Source organism: Petaurus breviceps, unplaced genomic scaffold (assembly GCF_028583685.1).
Source record: "Petaurus breviceps papuanus isolate PSGF00001 unplaced genomic scaffold, PetGlider_PUasm1.0 90617, whole genome shotgun sequence".
Lineage (NCBI taxonomy): Eukaryota > Metazoa > Chordata > Mammalia > Diprotodontia > Petauridae > Petaurus > Petaurus breviceps.
The window spans coordinates 926636-953438 of NW_027187287.1; the positions used below are offsets into that span (position 1 = coordinate 926636).

The 26803-nt window shown below is 40.5% G+C and overlaps 1 long non-coding RNA gene and 1 pseudogene across 2 annotated transcripts in view; one reads left to right on the forward strand and one right to left on the reverse strand.

Moving 5' to 3' along the window:
* Positions 1-26803, forward strand: part of LOC138142865 (uncharacterized) — a 104820-nt gene that overhangs the window by 17162 nt on the left and 60855 nt on the right. The window lies entirely within an intron of this gene.
* Positions 3349-5665, reverse strand: LOC138142889 (nuclear pore complex protein Nup50-like; annotated as a pseudogene).

Genomic DNA, 26803 nt, shown 5'->3' on the forward strand with positions numbered 1-26803 from the left:
AATTGAATATGATGGGATAATTATCTAAAAAAATTAAATTAAATTAAGGTGTGAGAAAGAAGGATGCACTGGGAGAAGAGGAAAGGGAGAGGTAGAATAGGGTATCTGATGTAAAAGAGTTCCAAAAGAGATTTTGCAGTGCAGGGGAAGATGGGAGAAGGGGAGAAGGAAGCACATGAACTCTACTCTCATTAGAATTGACTCAAAGAGGGAATAACATACACTCTCAGTTGGGTGTAGAAATCTATCTTACAATACAGGAAAGTAGGAAAAGAAGTGAATTAGAGAAGGGGGGAGGGAGGGTGCTGATAGAAGGGAGGGCAGACTAGGGGAGGTAAAAGTCAGAAGCAAAACACTTTTGAGAATGAACAGATGAACAGGGTGAAAGGAGAGAGAGAGAAAGAGAGACACAGAGACACACACACAGAGAGAGAATAGGATAAAAAGGGAAAAAAATAGGATATAGGGAAATACATAGCTGGTAATCATTACTTGTGAAAAAAAATTTACAGAAAGTTTCTCTGATAAAGACCTCATTTTTCAAATATATAGAAAAGAGCCAAATTTGTAGAAATAAAAGCCATTCCTCAATTGATAAATGGTCAAAGGATATGAATAGGCAGCTTTCAGAAGAAGAAATCAAAACTATCTATAGTCATATGAAAAAAATGCTCTGAATCACTACTAGAGAAATGCAAATTAAAACAACTCTGAGCCTCCACCACATACCCATCAGATTGGTTAATATGACAGAAAAGGAAAATGACAAATGTTGGAGGGGATTAGAAAAATTAAAACATAAAAAAATAAAAACACCTGTTGGTGAAGTTGTATACTGATTCAAACATTCTGGAGAGCAATTTGTAACTATGCCCAAAGGGCTGTAAAACCATGCATCCCCTTTGACCAAACAATACCACTACTAAATCTGTATCCCAAAGAGATTAAAAAAAAAAAGGAAAAGGATATGTATGTACAAAAATATTTATAGCGGCTCTTTTAGTGGTGGCAAAGAACTGGAAATTGAGGGGATGATCATCAAATGGGGAATGGATGAACAAGTTGTGGTATATGATTGTGATGGAAGCTATAAGAAATGAAGAGCAGGATGCTCTCAGGAAAGCCTACAAAGACTTACATGAACTGATGCAAAGTGAAATGAACAGAATCAGGAGAACATTGTACACAAATCAAATGACAGCAATATTGCATGATGATCTACTGTGAATGACTTAGCTATTCTCAGCAATACAAAGATCCAAGACAATTCCGAAGAACTTATGATGAAAGGTGCTGTTCATCTCTAGAGAAAAACCAGTGGAGCCTGAATGCAGATCAAAGAAACTTTCTTTATTTTTATGGGGTTTTCTTTTTTTTTTTTTGGTCTGTGTTTTCCCTCTCAGCATGACTTATAGGGAAATATGTTTTGCATGATTATACATGTATAACATGTCAAATTGCTTACCTTCTCAATAGGGTGAGGATGGGAGAAAGGCAAAGAATTTAGAACTCAAAATTTGGAAAAAGAATTTTAAAATTGTTTTTACATGTAATTGGGAGAAAAATAAAATATTAAATAAAAAAGAAAAGTAACTTTGAAATGCTTAAGACTCTGATTAAGACAGATCACCTCTAATGAAACATGTTACCCATCTCATGACAGATATGTGATGGACTAAAGGTGCATAAGGAGACATAAATTTTTGGACATGGTCACTGTTAGGTTTATAAATTAAGATAAACTGAGGCAATAAAGTTCCAAGCACATTCATTTTATTTATATTAGTCAACAAAAAACAAAATAGTTCTTAGACTCCTCAGCAAGTCAATACACAAGGTAGGGCTTAGTAGCCTTCAAATAGTTTGGGAAAGTACAAAAGATTAAAGAACAAGAAGTATCATTGGTGGAAAACAATATGATTGGTTACAAAGTCTGAAGTATCATACGTGGCAAGAATACAATTGGCTGGACATTTGGAGCTAGCAACAACCCCTCCTCCCATCCTATTCCATCCTGCAATCAGGAAAAGTTGATTGGATAAGGATAACAGACTTCTTGGCATCTACTTGCATTCTGCAAGACTTGTAAATAAGATAATAGATCTCCCTTAATTGTACATGAGTATACAAGGCTATGTAGAGATAAGTTGCTTCTTTAATGTGATTTATAGGACAATTGAAACTTAAACTAACTCAAGGAGGAAAGCAACTTCTGGACTCATGGACTTCGGAATTTAAGTCAGAGACAAAGAAACATGGCTCAGGCAGTTGCAGAATAAAATCAATTACAAAATGGAAACAAATATAAAATATAAAACCAATATTTGTTTTTCTCGCCTCTGTATGAATTTATTTGCTTGAGTTTGTTTACTTATTACAATAGTGGGAGGGTTTTTCTGTTTTTAATTGGAAGAGAGTTCAAAGGTATAAGGTGGCAATAGTAATGCCAAAAAAAGAGATCCATTAAACTATGTTTAAATGCACAGAAGAGAAGGAAGCATAGACAGTTTTGAAAGTAATGTGAGGAATTTATTACATACTTTTTCAAAGAACAAGCTTTCATTTCATATGATTTCAATCCTCTCTTATAATCTGCTATGTAAATACAAATATATTTACGTATATATATATAGAGAGAAATGTTCAAGTTCAGAATAATTAGAAAGATGGGGTAAAAAAAGAAAAAACACATCAGTGGGAACTCAAGGGTTATAGCACTTCCCTTCCCCAGCCCCCCATCTTCCCTTCCTTGGTAAAATCTCTTTGGGGCCTCTTTTATGTTATCTTTAGTGTACAGTGTTATCTCTAGTGTCTGAGGTAGTGTTTGCTATCTGGGACATAATCTATGAGTGTGACTACAAGCTGTGGGAAGTAGCTCAGCGGAGGTGGTACATCATAAAAATAGAAAAACCAGGATCTGGCAAGTTAACAAGTCAACAAGCTTCCTGGGCCATTGCCGGTCCTCTCGACCTTGGATTGCCATTGGACTTTGATGACTATGGAGGAGAGAAATGAGGCTGATGACTGCACAATTCTGCCTCACTTAAATCCAGTTCACTAGCAAACCAGGGCATAACTCTCCTGATATCGTTGGTCCTCTTTGAGAATGAAGGACCAAGAACAGCAGTGTCAGCGGTGAGATTCGAACCAAATTTTCCTCTTGTATGCTTTTTCTTCTTTTTTCTAAAATTAAAGTTTTTTTCTCGATTACATTAATTTTCCCCCACAAAACCATTCAGAATATCTGTAAGTTCTTAAAACTCAAAGTAGAAAGTTAAGAATAAAAGTCAAAGGGGAAAAAAGCAGCAGTTTGGCAAATGAATCTTTGAAATAGTCTGCCCCACACTTTCAGGCTTCCTTTTTCTCCAGTAAGATTTTGTGCAATTCTTCAGAATTCTCAGTGGTCTTGACCCTGATTAGCATCATTTTGAGGATGGTGGCATTCTTCTCAATGATTGGTGAGTTTGGGACATACATGATGAGAAGGTTGCTCTTGCCAGTTTAGACACATTGAGTGAAACCAGGAGAGTCAGAAATATGTTGTTTAAAGTGGTATTAGCTCAAACCAGGACTTGTCTTCTGACTTCTTGCAGGTTTCAAGTGCAGGGTGACCATACCCTTCTCTTTAAACGCATTATCTTTTTGGTAAAACAGTTTGTAGTTGGGGCTGGTAGATGATGCAGTGGATAAAGCACCAACCCTGGAGTCAGGAGGACCTGAGTTCAAATCTGACCTCAAATAGTTACTAGCTGTGTGATTCTGGGCAAGTCATTTAACCCTGATTGCCTCAAAAACAAACAAACACTGGTTTGTACTTGAGTAAAAGGCATCCTTTTCTTTGACTTCAGTCATGATTGCTTTGGGTAGGTCCTTGTTCTCTTCTTTACCAGTGGGCCCTTCCGGGTGAACCCCAAACATTTTGGGGGAGAAGGAAGAAATAGGTTTCATCTGAGTCACGTCTGCCAAATACACCTGCACATCTAGAGGAGAAGGAGAAATTTGCCATTATGTTGGAGCACAAGGTGTCCAGGACATAGCTATTGACTTTCTGGCCAAAGTGAAAGGAGGCACTAGTGACGCTTCTAAAGCCAGGGACAGTTTCTTGTCAGATGATGCTTCTATCTTCTCGACTGAACCCTCTGCTTTGTCTGAATAAAACAAAGAGGGTGCCTCTTGTGACAACTCGAATGAGCCCACGGCAGGACCAGAGTGGTCCTGGCCTTACTCTCCAAATTACCATCACTGCTAGCTACTCTCATGTGGGTGCTCATTGCTTAGGGGATGCCTCTCATGGTCTTTAAAGACAGGTGCCAGGTCATAGAGTAGACTGGTGTCTACATGCATCATGATCCAATGCCTCACAGAGCAGTTTAAGACAGCTAAAGGTCTGTGTAATTTCTAGCACTGAAGGCCTTCCTGCATGCCATGGCCAGAGAGAAAGGCTTTTGGCTATCCCCATTGATTTTGGAATTGGCAGCCTTCTTGTCTGCTCACAAGACTGAGGTAGAGTCATTGGTTGTGATATCTCCAAAGGTTACCATTGTTTCTGCTGTGGCCTTGACAGCATCCAGGGTGGGTGCATAAGACATGCTACTGCCATTGGACAGCCTCTCAAAGAGATTAGGGCCATTGCCAAATCACCAAGCCCTCCTCTTGCTCCTCCTCCTGAAGTTACCACCAAGCCTTTGAACCCTGAAAAAACCCCTCCACTTTCAGATTCAAAGGCTAAATTCCTTCACTTTGCCTTTTTGATAGCTCTATTCTCTAAGACTTTTTCACTTGCTATTGGGACTGTTTCTACCTTTTCCACTTCATCCTCTTGATCCCAATGTCTGTGTACCAGCTCCTTCTCTGCCGTTTTCTTATACCTGTTGCAAATAGGCAGCTCCTTGCCCCTGTCAGGATGTTTTCCACTACATTAGCAGTGGGGAACCTTCAGCCTTGAGGCCCACATGTGGCCTCTAGATCAGGCCTATACAACCTGCAGCCAGGGGAGCCTTCCCCAAGCCAAAGGATTTTGAGCAGCCCTTGAAAAATGTAGAGGAAAACACCCTTGTTTTTAGAGGAAATCCTTTGGCATGCTACAGGTGGCAAACGGGCACTAAGTTATCAGCAAATGGCCCATTGGCAGTAAGCAGACAGCAGGCCACAGTTGTACAGGTCGTATAGGCCTGCTCTAGGTCCTCAGGTGTGGCCCTTTGACTGAATCCAAACTTGTAATGGGAATGTAAATTTGGAAGATCTTCCCTGCCCTAGGCTAAAGTGCACCTGAAGCCTGGTGTGGGAGGCTTGTTTTTCAGTAAATACTTTTTGATTGGCCAGTGGATCAATAAGGTTGTTACATTCTCTGAGCCAGGAGAAGGCTATATAAGCCCTGATGTGTAGCTTTGTTTTGGGGGCTCACTTTGAGAAGTGTTCTGTGATTTGATCTGGATTCTGGGAAGCCATTGTCCAGAACCCCCCGGCTTTGAAAAACCCAGATGTTGAAACCCAGATGTTGACTGGGTATGGATGTAATGGTTGGACAGTTTGGAAATCTGTCTACTAGATCTGTTTGTCTTGATAATTCTGCCTGTATACTTTGAAGTTCAGGGTGCTGACCTTTTTCCCCTGAACAAGGTAAACGATATATGTCTGACTGATTAAAGTAAGCTTGTTAACCCATTTCGAGTTGCTTTCCTTTATCAAAGCAGATCCAAGAACCTGTGGTGGCAGCAAACCCTGAGGACGCTTGGGGTGCTTGCTGCTACAAAACTTAACACAACAAATCCCCTTAATAGAAGGATTTGTCCTGTAAAACTTGGACTTAGTCAAAAGACCACGCCCAAGGACCTAGAAGACCACATATGGGCTCAAGGCTACAGGTTCCTCACCCCTGCAGGACTAAATCATGCAATAGCAACTATTAAGGAGAGAAAAATTCAGAGAAATTCTTCAGAGAGAATTGATTCCAAGGAATATAGTGTCTAGGAGACTAATAGGGCTGTAATTTTGACACAAAATCAAAAGAAGACATAAATTCTCTTTTTCTTTTTGGAGAGAGGAAGGCAGGGAAATTGGGGTTAAGTGACTTGCCCAGTGTCACACATGTAGTAAGTGTCAAGTGTCTGAGGTTATATTTGAACTCAGGGTCCTCTTGATTCCAGGACCAGTGCTCTATTCACTGCACCACCAGATGCCCCAAGACATTGTTTCTCTAGGGACCTAAGGGGCTTCAAGACAATGAGTGACGCCTGAATCTAGGAAACAAAATACAGAGAACTGACATTCTCTCAGGACAGTAATCTAACAGGTCAGGACAAGAGAAAAACAGCTCAATGGAATAAAGTCAACCTTGAAAAAAACAACCTTATGGGACAGCTAGGTGGCGCAGTGAATAGAGCACCAGCCCTGGAGTCAGGAGGACCTGAGTTCAAATCCGGCCTCAGACACTTAACACAAAAACTAGCCATTTTACCTTGGGCAAGTCACTTAACCCCAATTGCTTGCCAAAAAAAAAGCAAAAGAAAAGAAAAGACAACTTTAAAAGTCAACTAAAAGAACTGTTAGGGGGCTGCTAGGTGGCATCATAGTACATAAAACGAGGGGCCTGGAGTCAGGAAGACTAGTCTTCAAGAGTGCAAATCCGACTTCAGGCATTTACTAGCTGTGTGACCCTGGGCAAGTCACTTAACCCTCTTTGCCTCAGTTTCCTCATCTATAAAACAAGCTAGAGAAGGAAATGGCAAATTACTGCAATATCTTTACCATGAAAACCCCAAATGGGGTCATGAAAAGTTCCAATACAACTGAAACAATTCAACAACAGCAAAAGGATTGTTGAATGTCTAAAATCTATATTAAGCTAAGAGAATAAGATGAAACCATAGACTATAATATCTCACCTGGGAGAGGGAGGGTGGAATAGAGAGAAATTGAGAGAGAAAGAAGTTTTGAGAAGATGGGCATGAGAGATGGAGGGAGAGGGTATGGGAAATGGGGATTCAGCAGCTCCAATCTCAGGAGACCCTATTCTATGCCTGTCACGCACAGTCCCAGTCATGGCATCCCAATAAATGCTCCTCATTGCTTCGGATCTCTTTTGGTCTCCTATACTGAGGCTTGATGCCTCTGGGGCCTGTGTCATTTGCCTGCTACTGTCATGGGGACTCAGCTTTTGCTGCTGGTTTCATTGCTTGATGCTGCCTGGGGGGGGATGGTCTGTGATACTCTATTCCATTGCCCCTGGGGCCACCCTCTGCCCGTTTTTCTAGGGCCTAGAAATTTTCTCTAGTGATTGTGGGGCATACACATTACTGTGGGAAATTTCACTTCCTCACTGAAACAAGAGCATTACGACTACTTGGGTGTGACCTCCACCACTCTTTGTCAGAGACTAGCAATATCCCCTTGGTTGCTGCCCACTGCCAGTACTACAGTCCATTGTGTCTCTGGCCCCCTGACTAGTCTGCCACGTCGATAAGTTCAGGAATGTCCATGCAAATCCAAGAGTTTCTGGCCAACCATGGCAGAGTTTGGGCTCCTCTTCCTGATAGTGGCCATCCTCTTTAATCCAGGAAATGTCTTTGTGATGTCAGTCACCTCTGACTGAAAGGGACAGAATCTCTTAAGGCTTTGGTCAGCAATGTCCCTTTCAGAATTAATTGCTCACCTTGGATCAGGAAACGAAATACAAAGCCAGAGAGTTTTTTTAGGTCAGTACAGCTTCTCTAACTGTCATGTGCAAACAGAGAAACATGGGAAGAGTTTTATGAACTGATAGAGTGAAATATGTAGAACCAAGAGAACAACATGTCCAAAGACTACAAAAACTTTTTTTTTAAGATCACTTAAAGGAAATTGATCTCTGAGTAATGAAAAAACTAACAACTGTCTTGGAGAAGAAATAAGGAAACATGCCTTCTCCCTCAAGACAAAAAGGTGGGGACTGTTAGGACAAAATATTATTTTAATAGTCAGACAATTGGATATCTTTGCTTAATTGCTTTTCATTGTCAAAAAGGAGAGTTCAATTTAGAGAGGAAAGTGGTAAATGACTGCTATAAAGAAACAAGTGATTATTATAACATTTAAAAATGACCCTAGACCAACTGATGGGGTGCTTGGGATCTATGTTTGAAAAATCAATTTGTAAACTCAATTTGTAATACCAATTTATAACATCAGTAATGGTGGGGTGCTTGGGATCTAACATCTAGTTGTAACATCAATTTGTAATACCACTTTGTAACATCAGTCTGTAAAACCTGTTTGTAAAATCATTACCCACCCCCCCAGTCTCAGAGCATTAACTCTGCCCAGCAACAACTCATGAATTGTTTATCTTAGCTTGGAACAATAACAAACTATTCCTATGAATCCTTCACAAAAGTATCTATAAACATTCCAACTTAGGCAACTATTATCTCCCCCTTGCTGCCCCCATGAATCCTTCCGTACCCTATCTCCGGGTTAACTCCTTAGTCTATTATCCCCTGAGTTTCTGGTTAGCCTTCGTTCCCAGACATCAATCTTGTCAAACATGACACTGATGGGTGGTAGACTGGGCACTTCTCAGTCAGCCCTGGACCGCTAGCTGACTTAGTGACATTTCAAGCTTAAAACCACACCTCCAGGTAGCCCCCCCCCCCCACCTTGGGTTTTTATCCAGTGAATCATGGGCAATATGCCTTCGAAGTTACATTAGAAATGCATGTTCCTTTAAACACTGGCCCCACCTTAACTCTTCCCTAATCCCACCCTTAATCACCTAGTTAGCATAATTGGCAGGAGTTCTACTATGAATTACCCTATAAAAATCTTAATTCTACCCCTTTAAGGTTGCAGGTCCTCTAAAGGATTCTTGCCTGCTGTACAGCCTAATAGCCTTCACCCGCTGTAAAGCATAAAATAAACTTTTACAACTCTGACTCCAAGTTAGCCTGGGCTAAATTCTTTCCAGACTGAATCGCAGGTTTTCTGGTCTTAAGATAAGATCAGAGGTCTTGCTGAACCTATTGGGAGCCATCCCTCATCACAACCAGACTCTGGAAATATTTGCATTATACAACCATGGGGATTTAGAGAAAACAAAATACTAATAGGAACTTAGCAAGACACTAGTAGTACCTGTTGGTGTCTCCTGGATTTTCTGTGAGGGTGGAGAGATGATCTGAAAGGAGGGAGAACCAAAGGACCTTGAAGATTAATTTTACTTTGTGGTTTTGCTAGGAGTTTACTCTGGCTTGGGGGTGGGGGTGGGGGGTAGCAGTAGGGGAGAGCAGAGAGTGAGGTATATATGGGGGCTGCAGCATGCGTGCAAGCTCAATCATCTGAAAAGTCTTCAGTTGCTTTGCTTGTTCAGAAAAAACTTGACTTCCTTGCATTATGTTGCACATCATTTGTGATTAGTCACCATTACTGCAAAAGCACTGCCATTAGCTCCTGCCCAGCACCTAAGGCTCCCACAAAGCTGGAACATAAATGTCACTAAATTCACAGCACTCTTTGCCTGACAGAGAGCCCTCAGTCTCATTTCTCATCTAAAAGGACAATTCTAAATAGGGACTATGTGGTTTAAAGGTATTCTACTGAATGATACCATCAAACCACGGGGAGTAGGGTGCTGCTAAAGAAACCATAGGTCAGAGCCAAGAGTTCTGGGGCTGGGACAGAATTCAGTTCCAGGTCCTGTGAATTGAAATAGTCTTTCCTACCAATGACACCAATAATAAGAATAGTAGCATTAACAATGATAATAACAATAATAATAGCAGCTATAATTTTCATAATGCTAAGGCTTAGCATAATATGTATACCATGTGTAAAAATATATTGCATAAATATAATGTATATATCATAACATTATTATATCATAATATATAATGTAATATAATAGCCACCATTTATAAGGATTTTTAAATTTTTATTTTTTTTGGAGGGAAGAAGGCAAGGCAATTGGGGTTAAGTGACTTGCCCAAGGTCACACAGCTAGTGTGTCAAGAGTCTGAGTCCAGATTTGAACTCAGGTCCTCCTTACTCCAGGGCCAGTGCTCTATTTACTGCATCACCTAGCTGCCTCTTAAATTTTATTTTTAATTTATAGACTAAAACAAGCATTTCCATGATATGGTAAAATTTTTAAAAAAATGATTGCACATGAAACTGCAAACCTACTATGCACAACTTGCTATTCTGTTCAAATATAGAACAAAATTATCATGTAAATTACTTTTTTTTCTCTTCTCCCCACCCTAGAGATGGCTACCATTAGACACAAATAAGTATGTGTGTGTGTATGTATGTAATGTAAGATTGCAAAATTATTCTACTGACACTTCTATTTACCAGTTCTTTCTCTGGATGCAGATAGTGTCTGTCTTCATTTTTAGTCCTCTAGAATTGTGAATGGTCATTGTATTCTTGGATTTTGATACCAATCTTCGGAATTTGCTGGCATTAGAGAGAGAATGTGCCTCCACACTTCAGATTAACATAATCAGAGAAGGCACAGAATATCATTCCCAAATATAGAAGTATTCAAGAATCTTCCAACAATCCCGTAGGTTAGGTAGCTAAGTGACAATGTGACCAAAGCCCTAAGCCTAGAGTTGGGAAGAATGGAGTTTAAATTCAGTGTCAGACACTTCCTAGTTGTGTGACTCTGGGCAGGTCACTTAACCTCTCAGTTTCCTCATCTCTACAATGGGAATGATAATAATACCTGCCTCACAGGATTGTTGTAAGGATCAAATGAGATAATTATAATTTAGCAAAGTGCCTAGCACATTCCCTTCCCCACCAAAAAAAAAAATCAATAAATCCTTTCCATTAGATGAGTACTGGTATAAGAAATCTTACAGCTTACAAAGTCATTTGTTTTTACAGTATTGTTGTTACTGTACAAATTGTTCTTCCATGGAGTGGCTAGGTGGTGCAGTGAATGGAGCACTGGCCTTGGAGTCAGGAGGACCTGAGTTCAAATCCAGCCTCAGACACTTAACACTTATTAGCCATGTGACCTTGGGCAAGTCACTTAACCCCAACTGCCCTGCCTTCCACCTTCCAAAAAACAAAACAAATTGTTCTTCCAGTTCTGCTCATTTTACTCTGTACATGCAAGTTTTTCCATGTCCATTTGGAATAATCTATTTCCTCATTTCTTATGGTAAGATGAAATTTAACAAGAGTAAGGCGAGCACAGGTACACAAACCTGGCTGAAGACAAAAATAGAGAGCATTATCTATATGCTTTGCCTCCATTTCCTTGCCTCCTGCTCACATATCCATCCTTTGCAGTCAGACTTCTTATGCCTACATTTGTCTGGTGACAAGGATTTATTGATATGTCTTTTCTGTGGAGAAGGGAACAAGCATTTATTAAGCACATCCTGTGTGCCAGGAGCTATGCTAAATTATAATTATTATCTCCTTTGATCCTCACAACAATCCTGGGAGGTAGGTATTATTATCATTACCATTGTAGAGATGAGGAAACTGAGAGGTTAAATGACCTGCCCACAGTCCCACAACTAGGAAGTGTCTGACACTGAATTTAAACTCAATTCTCAACTTTAGGCTTAGGGTTTTGTACACATTGCCACCTAACTATCAAACCTATGGGGTTGTTGGAAAATTCTTGAAGACTTCTTCTATTCTTAGCAATGCTATTCTGGGCTATCTGTGATTATATTTATCTCAGGTGTGGAGGCAAATTCCCTATCTTGTGCCAACAAATTCCAGAGATTGATATCAAAATCTATATCATTCCTACAAATAGATTCTTCCTTAGTTTCCTCACTTAATTTTGAAATCAATGCATATATTCCTATACAATTCAACTTAAACTCAATATAAATTTATTTTCTCTGACCCATCATCCCTCTCTCCCAGTTATCTAGGCTCATTATCTTAGAGGCAGGCTAAGTGGTGCAATGGATAGAGTTCTGGGTGTAAAGTCAGGAGGACCTACATTCAAACCCACTCTCAGATACTTACTAGCTATAACCCTGGGCAAGTCCTTAACTGCTATCTGACTCAGTTTCCCCAACTGTAAAATGAAGCTAATAATAACACCTATCTCCCAGGTTTGTTTTGAGGATCAAATAAGATGATAATTTTCTGTGCTTAACATTATATTTTAAGTCCTTAGTACAGTGCCTGGCACTGCTTAGTAAACGTTTGTTTCCTTCCTTCCTTCTTGTCCTTCAATAGGGAAACAAGCAGGTATGGGGAGAGGCACTTAAAAAGAAAGATTAGAATGTGAATGAGATAATTAAAATCAAAATAAATTTCTCCCTTTTTTGCTTTTTTGGAGGGCAATTGGGGTTAAGTGACTTGCCCAAGGTCACATGGCTAGTTTTTTTGTGTTAAGTGTCTGAGGCCGAATTTGAACTCAGGTCCTCCTGACTCCAGGGCCAGTGCTCTATTCACTGTTACACCTAGCCTCCCCTCAAAATAAATTTCTTGACATTAAAGACAAAGGAAAAAAGAGAAAGAAAAGAACTAGAAACCAAAGTGGGTACCTCAGATTGCCTTTTAGACATTTGGGGAATGGCTGAATAAATTATAAATACACAGAAGAGAACAGAAGGAAGGTTAGAACAGAGAAGTAGGAAAGTTTTGAGGGTAACATGTAAAATTTATTATATTTTTTTTCTTTTTGGGGAGGGGAGGCAAGGCAATTGGGGTTCAGTGACTTGACCAAGGTCACAGAGCTAGTAAGTGTCAAGTGTCTGAGATTGGATTTGAACTCAGGTCCTCCTGAATCCAGGGCTGGTGCTCTATTCACTTCACCACCTAGCTTCCCCTTATATATTTTTTCTTTAAAAAGTAAGTAGTAGAAATTTGAAATAGATTCATGAGTTCATCTAGACTCTAATTTTTGTGTTTTATGGTGTGTATGGAAATGTTCTTTGTGTGTGTGCGTATGCATATATATATAAGTTCAGAATCTTAAAATCTCCACTACCCTAAAAAGTAAAAATTTAGCATGCTCTATGAAAGCAAATGATGTATATTTGAGAAGATAAAGACTTTGAAAGTAGTTAAGACTTTTAAAAGTCAGCAGAATGATAAATCCATTTCAGGAAGTCTTCTAAGAACTAAAGATAGCTGGCCAAAAAGACGAGTTTTTAAAATAATTCACCCTTCTCAAATCAATATAAAACAGTTATTCACTTTTATTAACTGAGTCCTCATGCAGCACTGTATTAGCTAAGTCACTAAAGGTTTTGGAAAGATGTTTCAGAGAAGCAAGGGAAAAAGAATCTTTAGAAAGTAAACTCCTTGAAAGCAGTATCATTTTTCTATTTGTCTCTCCAGGTTCTAACATGGCTCCTTGCACATAGTAGACATGTGTTAGTCAGCTTCCATTTAGTAAACACCTACTACACGCCACACCTACTACACGCCACACCTACTACACACACCTACTACACGCCACACCTACTACACACACCTACTACACACCACACCTACTACACGCCACACCTACTACACACACCTACTACAAGCCACACCTACTACACGCCACACCTACTACACGCCACACCTACTACACGCCACACCTACTACACACACCTACTACACACCACACCTACTACACACCACACCTACTACACGCCACACCTACTACACGCCACACCTACTACACACACCTACTACACACCACACCTACTACACACCACACCTACTACACGCCACACCTACTATATTGAGCTAAGTGCTAAGGATACAAAGAAAAGCGAAAAACAGCCCTCACCCCCCAAGGAGTTCACAGTCTGTGGGAGAGAGAGCCTACAAAGCAGGAACAAACAAGACGTATGCAGGACAACGGGGGGGGGGGGCCTGGGGGGACTAAGATTAAGGACTGGGAAAGGTTTCAGGTAGAAGTTGAGACTTTCGCTGATATTTGAAGGCACCTAGGGAGAGAAAGCATTACAGGCATAGGTGAAGGCCATAGAAAGCACTCAGAGGTGATAGTACCATGTTCTAGAAGTAGCAATTCTATAATAACCTTCATAACATTGGTCTATATACAGTCTTTTTTCTCCTCTGACACTGCCACCGCCTTGGTGCAGGCCCACATCATCTTACACGTAGACCATGCTGGTGCATCTCCTTGCCTTAGGTCTCCTCCCACTGCAATCCTTCCACTCAACTAGCAAACTGATCTTCCTAAAGCAGAAATCTGAACTTATCACCCCCCTATTCGATAAACTTCAGTGGCTCCCTATTACCTCTAAGATAGAATATAAAATCCTCTGTTTACCCCCCCTTTTTTTTTTTGAGGTAATCAGTATTAAATGACTCACCCAGGGTCACATAGCTGGTAAGTGTCTGAGGCCAGATTTGAACCCAGGTCCTCCTGACTCCAGGGCTGGTGCTCTATTCACTTCACACCTTGCTGCCTCCCCCTTTTCCCCCTTTTAACCCCTTCTGCTTGATTTTCAAAGCCCCTCCTAACATGACTGCTTCCTACCTTTGAAGTACTACCTTTCTTACAATGCTCTCATGCCTTCCTAGTCACCCATGGAGTGAAACAAGGCTGTGTGCTTGCTCCCATGCTTTTTAGCATGTTTCCAGTCATCTTGTCAAATGCTTTCAGTGAGGATGTGCACAGCATCAAGGTTAGCTGCCACACTGATGGTAAATTCTTCAACTTGTAAAGTCCGCAAGCCAAGACCAAAGCAGAGAGAGTGCTGGTGCATGATTTTCTGTTTGCAGATGATTGTGCACTCAATGCAAACTCTGAAGCTGAGATGAAACAATGTATGGATCAGTTCTCTGCTGCTTGTGCTAATTTTGTTTTAACAATTAACATCAAGAAAACACAGGTGCTCCATCAGCCACCATCACACCATCCATACATGGAACCAGTGGTTACAGCAAATGGAGAAGTTTTGAATGCTGTGGATAAATTCACTTACCTTGATAGTGTACTTTCCAGGGATGTACACATTGATTGAGGCTGACTCACAAATTGCCAGAGCTAGTTCAATGTTTGGGAGGCTCCAGAGGAAAGTGTGGGAGAGAAGAGGTATTAGACTGACTACCAAACTGAAAGTCTACAGAACTGTCATGCTGACCTCATTGTATGCCTGTGAAACCTGGACAGTCTACCAGCACCATGCCAGGAAACTGAATCCACTGGAATTGTCTTGGGAAGATTCTGAAGATCACCTGGCAGGATAAGGTACCAGACACTGAGGTCCTCACTCAAACTAAACTGCCAAGCATTCAAACTCTGCTTCAGAGAAGGCAAATTCAATGGGCTGGCCACGTTGTTCAAATGCAAAATGTACACTTGCCAAAAAGACTATTTTATGGAGAACTCACACAGGGCAAGGGTTCACCAGGTGTTCAGAAGAAGCTATACAAGGACACTCTCAAGGTCTCTCAAGAACTTTAGAATTGATTGTGTGACATGGGAGACACTGACACAGGACCACTCAGCATGGCGAGCCCACATCAGAGAAGATGCTGTGCTCTATGAGCAAAGCAGGATTGAAACAGCTCAAAGGAATCACAGGACGCATAAATTTAGAGAATCCACCCCAAATGTTCATATGGACTCTTGGTGCCTGACCTCTGGTAGAGCATTCCAAGCTTGTACTGCTCTGATCAGCCACAGTCAGACACATTGAAACTTCAGTTTAGCATAATGATGGTCCCCTTCAAGAAGAAAGAACCAACCAACACTTTACTCCCCTCCATGTTTTTCTTGGTCCAATAACGCTTAGATAGTTTTATTATTCATTAATTAACTAATGCAGCTTTTAGAGCATAATATTCCATTTCCCAACTTGTGAGCATTGTCTGTGGCTGTTCCTCATGCCTGTAATGCTTTCTTTCCTCATGTTTACCTTCTAGCTTCTCAGGATTTCTTCAAATCTCAGCTATGAGATTTTATTATATTACATCTCAATGCTAGACCACTAATTGGATGGGGGAGTGGGGTGAGAGAAGTGAGGAGTTGAGGATGACACCTAGAGTCTAAGCCGGCATGACTAGGAGGATGGTGTCATCCTTAACAATAATAGAAATGTTAGGAAGAGAGGAGGGTTTGAGGGAAAAGATAATGGGTTCAGTTTTGGACATTTTGAGTTTAAGACCTTTTAGGGACATCCATTTTAAGGTGTCAAAAAGGCAGTGGAGATGTGAGTCTGGGGATCCAAAGAGAGACTAGAGATGAATAAGTAGATCTGAGAGTCATCTGCATAAAACCATGGCAGCTGACAATAACAACAACTAGCACCTACTATGTGTTGGGCACTGTGCCGAGCACTTCATAAATATCACCTTACTTGATCCCCACTACAACTTGGGATGTAGGTGCCATCATTATTCCCATTTTACCAATGAGGAAACTGAGATTAGGTGGCTTGCCCAAGTAAGTGTCTGAAACCAGATTTGAATTCAGTTCTTGCTTACTCCAGATCCAGCAGTCTATCCATTGTGCCAACTAGCTGCTGCTGAGGCCACCAAGTGAAACAGAATAGAGGGGAAATGAAGAGAATGTAGGGACACCCTCCCAATATTAGAGGTGTGATAGGGATGACGATCCAGCAAAGGAGAGAAAGAAGTGGTCAGACAGGTAAGATGAAAGCTAAGAGAGAGCAATGTCACAGAAACCTGGAAAGAAGAAAGTAACAAAAGGAGAAGAAGGTAATCAACCATGTCAAAGTTTGCAGAGAAATTAAGGATGAGGATTCATTTCCCAAAAATATAGGGAACTGAGTTAAATTTGTAGAAATAAGAACCATTCCCCAATTGATAAATGGTCAGAGTATATGAAGAGGAAGTTCTCAGAAGAAATCAAAGCTATCTACAGTCATATGAAAAAATGTTCTAAATCACTATTGATTAGAGAAATGCAGATTACAACACCTCATACCTATCAGATTGGTGTAATGGGAATGTAAATTTAAAGATCTTCCCTGCCCCTAGGCTAAAGTGCACCTAGAGCCTGGGGCAGGAGTCTTGTTTTTCAGTAGATACTTTTTGATTGGCCAGTGGGTCCAAAAGGTTGTTACATTCTCTGAGCCAGGAGAAGGCTATATAAGCCCTGATGTGTAGCTTTGTTTTGGGGCTCACTTTGAGAAGTGTTCTGTGATTTGATCTGGATTCTGGGAAGCCGTTGTTGAGAGCCCCTCCTAGGCTTTGAAAAACCCAGATGTTGTTTGGTATGGATGTAATATTGGACAGTTTGGAAATCTGTCTACTTGATCTGTTTCTGTCTTGATAATTCTGTCTGTATATTCTGAAGTTCAGGGTGCTGACCTCTTTCCCCTGAACTAGGTAAACGATACATATTTGACTGATTAAAGTAAGCTTGTTAACCCATTTTGAGTTGCTTTCCTTTAACAAAGCAGATCTAAGAACCTGGGTTGGCAGACACCCTGGGGATGCTGGGATGCTTGCTGCTACAATTGGCTAATACAACAGAAAAGGAAAATGACAAATGCTAGAGCAGATGTGGGAAAATTGGGACACTAATGTACTGTTGGTATAGTTATGAACTGGTCTACTCATTATGAAGAAAAATTTGGAAGTATGACCAAAAGGCTATCAAATTGTACCTATTCTTTGACCCAGCAATACCACTACTAGATCTGTATACCAAAGACATCAAAGGAAAAGGAAAAAGTCCTATATGTTCAAAAACATTTATAGCAACTCTTTTTGTGGTGGCAGAGAACTGGAAATTGAAGGAATGCCCACAAATTGGGGAACAGCTATACAAGGTGTGGTACATGATCATGATAGAATGTCATTGTATTATAAGAAATGACAAGTAGGATGGTTTCAGAAAAACCTGGGAAGACTTATGTGAACTGATGCAAAGAGAAATAAGCAGAACCAGGGAATATTATATACAGTAACAGCAATATTTTAAAGGTGATAAACTGGCTTAGAAACTCTGATCAATACAATGATCCAAGACAATTCCAGAGAACTCATGATGAAAAATCCTATCCACCTCTAAAGAGAGAACTGATAAACTCTGAGTACAGATTAAAGTATAATTTTTTTCACTTTCTTTATTTTTCTTACTTTTTTGCAACAAGACTAATATGGATGAGTAAAGCGCTGGCCCTGGAGTCAGGAGGACCTGAGTTCGGTTCCAGCCTCAGATACTTAACACACACCCAAAAAAACTAGCCATGTAACCTTGGGCAAGTTACTTAACCCCAATTGCCCTCCAAAAGGCAAAAAAAAAAAAAGACTAATATGGAAATGTATTTCACATGTATAATTGATATAGTACTTGCTTTCTCAGTGGGGGGGAGGGAGGAAGGGAGAGAATTTGGAACTCAAGATTTTTTAAAAAATAAATGCTAGAAATGAATAATAGATTTTTAAAAAAAGAAAAATGAGGATTGGATTTGGCAATTGAGGATCAGAGGTAACTTTGAAGAGAATGATTTCAGTTAAATGTTGAGGTTGGAAAACAAAATGCAAAGAATTTTTTATAAGAGAGAGAGGAAAAAAAGTGGAATCTCTTGTTGTAGATAGCCTTCTCAAGAAGTTGAGTCATAAAGCAGAGGAGACATATAGCAAAATTGGTACTGGGAATGGATGAATCAAGTGAGGGTTTGGGTTTTTTTTTTTTTGAGGATGGGGGAGATGTGGGGATGTTTGAAGACAGTAGGGAAGCACCCAGGAGAGAGTGAGTGAATGAAAATTAGTGAGAAAGTAAAGACGATAGAGGCAGCAATCTACTGGAGAAAATGGGATAGAACAGTATCACTTGTACGGGTAGAGAGCTTAACCTTGGCAAGGAGAAAAGCTACCTCTTATGAAACAGGAGTAAAGGAGATAATGGCAGAGGACATCTGAGTGGTGTGAGATGAGAAACAAGGGAGAAGAGGGAACTCTTTGCAAATGGTTTCAATCTTTTCAGTGAAATACGAGGCTAAGTTCTCAAATGATAGGGTGGAGAAGGGGGAACTATGGGAGTTTAAGTGAGGAATAAAAAGGTTTGGAAAAGCTATTGTAGTAAGGGGGATAATGAGTCAATTAGAGAGGCATAAAAGCAAAACATTTTCTCCCTGCCAGCTGAGATTATAGAATACAAATTTGTGGTAGATCCAATCAGCACAGATTTATGACTTTCCTCAGCTTCGTTCAGTAGTACATGAGCAGGAAAAATGTGGTAGGTGTAATTCAAGTAATCCAAGGCTGGGACTTAACAGGGTATGATTTTAAAGCACAAAGGGGAAAGGGACTTGGTTCCCTGAGGGGTCAAGATGGGGAAGGTGAGTATAGTTAGGGCTGGAGTAATGGCCAGAGAAAGAAATTAGGGGTGGAGAAGCTAAAGGTTGTGATAATGAAGAGGGTTTAGAATTGCAAAGCAGTTGCATGTAAAAAAAAAAAATAGAATTGCAAAGCAGAGGAAGAGGAAGAATGGCAATAGATTATAAGATGAAAGAATTTCAGAGTTTATGAACATGGATGTAGAACACTTGTGGATGATGGTAAAATCAAGGTCATGACCTTCTTTGCATGTAACTGTGGTGGAGTGGAGGAATAGAGCATAGGAAATTACTAAATTGAGGAATTGGGAGCTACAGTATTTGAGAGAATGTCATTATGTATGAAGTCCTGTAGTATGAGGGGAGGAGTTGGGGAGGGAAGAAGGACTCACAACCCAGGCATTGAAATCATTGAGGAAGAAAAGGAGAGTTTCCTGGAGGGCTGTAGAAAATAGCTGCCAGAATCTGAGTTGGTTTAATAAATGTGAATTGAATCAATCTCAAAGGAGGAGAGGTTACTGAGTGATAGTGGCAGAGGAAGAACCCAGAAGTGATGATGGGGAACTAGGGATATTCCAACTGTCCCTCCCTTTCCATGGCATGTGAGACAGGAGAAATGAGTGAAAGTACAAACAGTGCTGGAAAGACTACCCAGGAACTAACCAAAAAGTACCTTCTTCAGAAGGGTACCAGGGCTAAGTGAGTGCATAAAAAAGATGAGAATGGGAGTGAGAATAGAAAAGGGTTAAGATGAAATCCAGTCTGTTACCTATGGATCAGGCTCCAGAGAGCACAGTGTAAGGGCTGGGTAGCTTAAGAGTGGGGCAGTGGGAGGAGCTGGGTTGATGGGCATGGAAATAAGGGGGGAGGGATAGAGAATAGGGTTTGAATAATGGCACCTGAGGGTTCCGAATCACTGGGAGAGTGTGGGTATGATGGGGTGAAAGTATGTTCATCACTGAGGAATAAACTTGGGTGGTTTATCATTGTCCATAGGGATTTGTCCTCAAGTTGTGCATTATTGGAAATGGATTTGGGGTGGGTATGGGAAGAGCATAGGCAGTCCTTGTGAGGCATATAATAAATCTTTGTTGAATGATATTGAACTATATTTAATTGAATTGAAATATTTGCAGCACTTGGAGCAGCTAGGCAGCACAGTGAATAGAGCACCAGCCCTGGAGTCAGGAAGACTGTCATATGGAAGAAGCATCAGACTTATCATATTGGATGGACCCTGGGGGCTAGAATGAAGAGCAAATGAATAAACCTGAAGAGACAGATTTAAGTTCAAATTAAAGGAGATCTTTCCTAGCAATTGGGGCAACCAGGTGGCTCAGTGGATAGAACATGGGGCTTGTAATCAGGGAGAATCATCTTCCTGACTTCAAATATGACCTCAGATATGTACTAGCTATGTGACCCTGGGCAAGCCACTTAACCTCTGTTTGCCTCAGTTTCCTCATCTGTAAAATGAGCTGGAGAAGCAAAGGGAAAATGACTCCAGTATCTTTGCCAAGAAAACCCCACAAGGAGTCATGAAGGCATGACTGAAAACAACAACAAAAATTCCTAGAAATTAAAAGTGGAAAAGACTGGCTTGAAAGATGGTGGTGGCAATGATGATGGGGATGATGGTAACAGATACTTATACAGTAGTTTAAGATTTTCAAAGGATTTTCTATACATTATATCAATTGTTCCTGTGAAATAGTATCATAGCCCCAGTTTTATAAGTGAGGAAACTGAGGCTTAGAGAAGGTCTTGTTCAGGGTTACACAGTTAGGAAGTAAAAAACCCAGGGCTCAAACCCAAGGACACTCTGAATCCAAATCTAGTGCTCTTCTTACTACACCACATTCCCTTGGTACCACACCACCATCTTGTACCTAGGAGAAAATGTATCCACCCTTCGAAGGCTGGTCTTCAGCTTTAGCAATCAAACTCCCTTGCAGTAGTTCCACAACCTGAGGTATGTGCTTGTTGCTACACCCTTCCTACTCCCCCACAGAGGAAATCAAGCTCTTAAGGCCACTCTGACATGGTCACCTAGGGAACTTTGAGGTTATTGAGCTCAAGAGCTGCAGACTGTGTGCAGAGTGGGTTATAACAGTAACTTGGATCCAGTTTCTTGAAGAAAAAAAAAGAAAGAAAGAAAAGGTATCTATAGCTTGCTTCTTGTGGTCTCAGCTTTGCAAAACTTTTGAACCCTCTACTGAATACAAATGGGTGCCTGGCTCCATGGTAATGAATAGTGGTTGAGAGATCAACTGAGCTAGAGCAACTGTCATTTTCAAAATCACTCATCTGTATTTCTCCTGTAAGAACTACAGTCTTTCAGCTTCCCCCTTTCTCTTGCCTTTCTCTTGCTCAGGCAATCCTATCCCTCATGAATGGGGTAGAAGAGACTTTGCTAATTGATTTGGACAATTCCTCAAGAAGATAGTGACTTAGTTGCTCAGGAACAAAAGCTCAATGTGTGTTGGCTCTGTCTTGGTGTGGGGGTGGGGGATGTATCATTTATGAGAGTCTAAATTTTTTAGAGTCTAATTTTTTTTTTAGTTTACATCATTCATTTCCACAAGATTTTGAGTTACAAATTTTTCCCTACCCACCACCCCAAAACAGCTATCCCACTGAATATTCCCTCCTCCAATCTGCTCTCCCCCATATCTTCCCCCTTGCCCCCTCTGACTTTCCAGTAGGGCACAGTGGTTCTCTATGCCTGTATATCTCATTTCCCAGTTACATGTAAAATAATAATAACATATATTTTAAACATTTGATTTTAAAACTTTGAATTCCAGATTCATTCTCTTCCTCCCTCTTCACCCACCCTTACTGAGAAGATAAGCATTTCAATATAGGTTGTACATGTGTAGCTATGTAAAACATTTCCATAGTGGATATACTGTGAAAGACTGACTATATTTCCCTCCATCCTATCCCACCCCCCACTTGTTCTATTCTCTACTTTGATCCTGTCCCTTTTCAAAAGTGGGTGTTTTCAACTTCCCTCCCCGACCCAGCCTGTCTTCCCTTCCATCATCCCCCCCTCATCCCCTTCCCCCTACTCTCCTGTAGGGTGAGATACCCCATTTAGTGTGTATGTCATTCCCTCCCTAAGCCAAATTCAATGAGAATAAGGTTGACTCATTCCCTTTTGCCTTCCTGTTCTTCTCCTCCATTGTAACAGTTTTCCCTTGCCTCTTCTATATGATATAATTTACCCCATTCTGACTCTCCCCATCTCCTCTCATTATATTCCTCTCTCACCTCTTAATTTCACCTTTTAGGTATCATCCCTTCCTATTCAATTGGTCCTGTGCCCTCTGTCTATGTATACCTGTACACATATATACACACACTCACATATGTATTCATATGCCCATATACCCTTCTATATAGACAAATACGTATGCATACACACACACACACACACATTTCTATTCCCTTCAACTATTTTCACACTGAAAAAAATTTCACAAGTAACAATTATTGTTTTTCCATGTAGGAATATAAATAGTTCAACTCTGATAAGTTCCTTATGATTTCTTTTCCCTATTTACTTTCTCATGCTTCTCTTGCTTCTTGTATCTGAATGTCAAATTTTCTATTCAACTCTGGTTTTTTCATCAAGAATGCTTGAAAGTCATTCCAGTGAATGACCATTTTCCCCTGAAACATGATACTCAGTTTTTCTGGGTAGGTGATTTTTGGTTTTATTCCCAGTTCCTTTGACCTCTCCAGAACATCATATTCCAAGCCCTTTGAACCCTCAGTGTAGAAGCTGCCAGATCCTGTGTTATCCTGATTGTGTTCCCACAATATTCAAATTGTTTCTTCCTGACTGCTTGTAATATTTTCTCCTTGATCTGGAAACTCCAGAAACTGGCTATAATATTCCTAGGAGTTTTCTTTTTGGCATCTTTTTCAGGAGGTGATCAGTGTATTCTTTCAACCTCTATTTTGCCCTCTGGTTCTAAAACATCATGGAAATTTTCCTTGAGAATTTTTTGAAGGATGATTTCTAGGTTCTTTTTCTGATCATGGCTTTCAGGTAGTCCAATAATTTTTAAATTATCTCTCCTGGATCTATTTTCCAGGTCAGTGGTTTCTCCAGTGAGATATTTCACATTGCCTTCTATTTTTTCATTTGTTTGTATCTGTTTAATAGTATCTTGATTTCTCATAAAGTCATTAGTTTCCATTTGCTCCAATCTAATTCTGAAGCAATGATTCTTTTCAGTGATCTTTTGGGATTCTTTTTCCATCTGGCAAATTTGGCTTTTTAAAAAGGAATTATTCTCCTCATTGCCTTTTTGAGCCTCTTTTGCCATCTGGGTTAGTCTATTTTTTAAGGTGTTATTTTCTTCAGTCAGATTATTGACTCTTATTTCATAATTTTCTCGTATCATTCTCATTTCTCTTCCCAATTTTTCCTCCACTTTTCTTATTTGGTTTTCAAAATCCTTTTTAAGCTCTTCTATGGCCTGTAAACAGCTCATATTTTTCTTGGAAGCTTTTGGTACAGGAGTTCTGACTCCACTGTCTTCCTCTTATTCCATGCTTTGATCTTTTTTGTCCCCAAGTCTAATGTCAGATTCCTCTGTTTGCTTTGTCCTTTGTTTGCTCATGTTGCTACTCAATTACTTGACTTTTGAGACTTTTTGCCACAATAGAACTTTGCTACCAGGAAGGGGAGCTTTGTCCCAATCACTGGGGTTTTCTCGGCTGCTGGAGCTATTAGTTGGGTGCCCTCTCTGAAGCCTCCACAAGCTCTAGCAAACTGGTCACACACCCCAGGAGCTCCACCCTAGACAGCAATCCAGATCCAAGCAGGTTAAAGCAAGAGAAATTACCCCTCAGACTGGTTGCTTAGTAACCCTACAATCTGTAGCCACACAGTGGTTGGCTGCATGCCTGTGGAGCCTCAACTACTTCTTGCCCCAGGGGCAAAGGCCAGACCAAACTCCCAAATTCCCTGTTCCCACAAAGTCTACACTGACCTCTCACTTTGTCTTTGGCATCTATGGATTGATAATTCTGGAAACTAGCACAACTGCTAGTGATCTGAAGTCCCTCCAGCCAGGGCTGGTTGTGGCTGCCCTTAGGCTAAAACCTCCAGCTCACATGGGGCTGGGCTTGGCTCCCAGAGTGCTTAATATGGCCCCTTCCTGTCCTCAGTGGGAGGTTAGCTTTTCTCTGTCATTTTGTGGGTTCTGTAGCTCCAAAGTTTGTCTAGAGTCATTTTTTACATGAATTGGAGGAGGTGGAAGCCAGAGCCACATGGAAGTCCTGTTTCTACTCCACCATCTTGACTCCGCCCACCCTAAAAGTATATTCTTGAGACATAATTGGTTCAGGGCACTAAAGACTCAGGCCATTGAAATAGCCTCCTGGTGGGCTAGGTACAAAAAAGCCAGGCAGGAGTAGTCACACTTTTGGCCACAGATCATCAAGACCAACACAGAGGTGTGGAAGCTATACCCAAGTAAATCAATGCTGTCTTCTTAATGAAATCCTTTCCCTGCTCTGAATATCCTTCCTGGGCTGTAGCTAAGTAAATTTTCTTTTATTAATTTCAGATATTGTACAGGCAAAATTGTACATTTTGTTCTAGTTTCAAATTTAGACTACTCGACTGAGTCTGAGGTCTGAGTCAAATCTGGCCTACTGTGTCATACTAATGCACATAAAAGTGTAGCTTCTGAATGTCCTGCTCCCAATCAATAGCTAGACAGGAAGGAGGTTCTGAAAGGGATGAATAAGGTGTCATGTAAGGGATAAGTAAGGCTTTTGGGTGACCAGCAAGGTAGCACAGTGGAGAGAGCACCAGGCCTAAAATCCAGAAGATTCATTTTCCTGAGTTCAAATCTGACCTCAGAAACTTACCAGCTGTGTGACTGGAGCAAGTCACTTAATCCTGTTTGCCTCAGTTTCCTCATCTGTAAAATAAGTTAGAGAAGGAAATGGCAAACCACTCTAGTATCTTTACCAAGAAAACCCCAAATGGGGTCACAAAGAGTCAGAAATGACTCTAACAACCGGACAGCAAAAGGTTTCATGATTCTCAGAAACTATTCTGTTACTCTTCATCCTGACTAGAATGTAAGTAACTAGAATGAAACCTCAAGGTCAGAGAATCATGAACTGTTGAGATTGGAAGAGACAACAGACATAATCTTATCTAGGGATTCTTAATCATTTTTATGTCATGGACCTCTTTAGTAATCCTGTGAACCTCTTCTCAGAATAATGTTTTTAAATGATTGGAGGAGATGCAAAATTTCAGTGAGAGGTTAGAAAGAATAAATATAGGGTGTATGTATTGCCCATATAGATTACATATATTATGTTCACACAAGTTATAGAAATGTAGTTCATGGGGAAACATGAATAGATCTCTCAGGAATCTTGTCTGCCTCTCTTCAAAGGAGACTTTGATTCCTGCCTGTAGGGGAGCAGAAAGAGCCATAAGACTAGTTCCTCTGTTCTCATTAGAGAAGAGAAGAGTGCTGGGCCTGGAATCAGGAAGATGCTGAGTTCAAATCTGGTCTCAGACACTTACTAGCTGTGTGACCCTGGGCAAAAACCTTAACCTTGTTTGCCTTGGTTTCCTCATCTGCAAAATGAGCAAACCACTCCAGTATCTTTGCCAAGAAAACCCCACATGGGGCCCCAAAAAGTCAGGCACAATTGAAAAAATGATGCTATAATAACAAGAGGTGTGCTTGTTTTTTTAAGTTCAAACCACTTTGCTGGAACATATTCCTTAAAGAGAAATGGATACCCTAAGCTCATGTCCAAAGATGACTTGACTACTTCCTATCAAACGTTAGATACACAAAATACCATCACAAGTAGTGACTAGTGAGTAATTCCATTTATCTAAGCAGATAGCAAACAGAAATCAAATAAGCTATATGGATTAGAATATACCAGAAAACATATAAAGTAAACAGGCTCTCCCTCTGGAAGCAAGATATGAGAGACAGACAGACAGACAGATAAAGAGACAGAGAGAGAGAGAGTCTCTCTTTCTCCAAAGTCAATCTCCAAGAGTCTGGAACATATGTCCTTTCTTGGAGTAGGACGAAAGAAGTGTTTCTTGGAGAAAGATTCTTTCAATTTCCCTTAAGTTACACTTAAGCAACCCATAGCATAATCTACAGGGGCAACATATACAACCTACATGCTAGGGCATTTTCCCATCCAAGTTTATGTGGATCCCTTGAAATTTAGCCACAGGCTCCTTGGGGATCTATGAACTTCAGGTTAAGAATCCATAATCTAGTCCAGCCCCTTCCTTTTACAGATTTAATTTACAGAAACTCATCAAAAGAGATGAAATTACTTGATCAAGTTCAAGAAGCAATTTTGTGAAACAGCTGGATCTGTCTTTCTTTACTTCTTTCTTTTCCTTCCTTTCTTCCTTCCACCCTTCCTTCCTTCCTCCCTTCCTTCCTTCATTTCTTCCTTCTTCCCTTCCTTCCTTCCTTCCTTTCTTCCTTCCTTCCTTCCTTCCTTCCTTCCTTCCTTCCTTCCTTCCTTCCTTCCTTCCT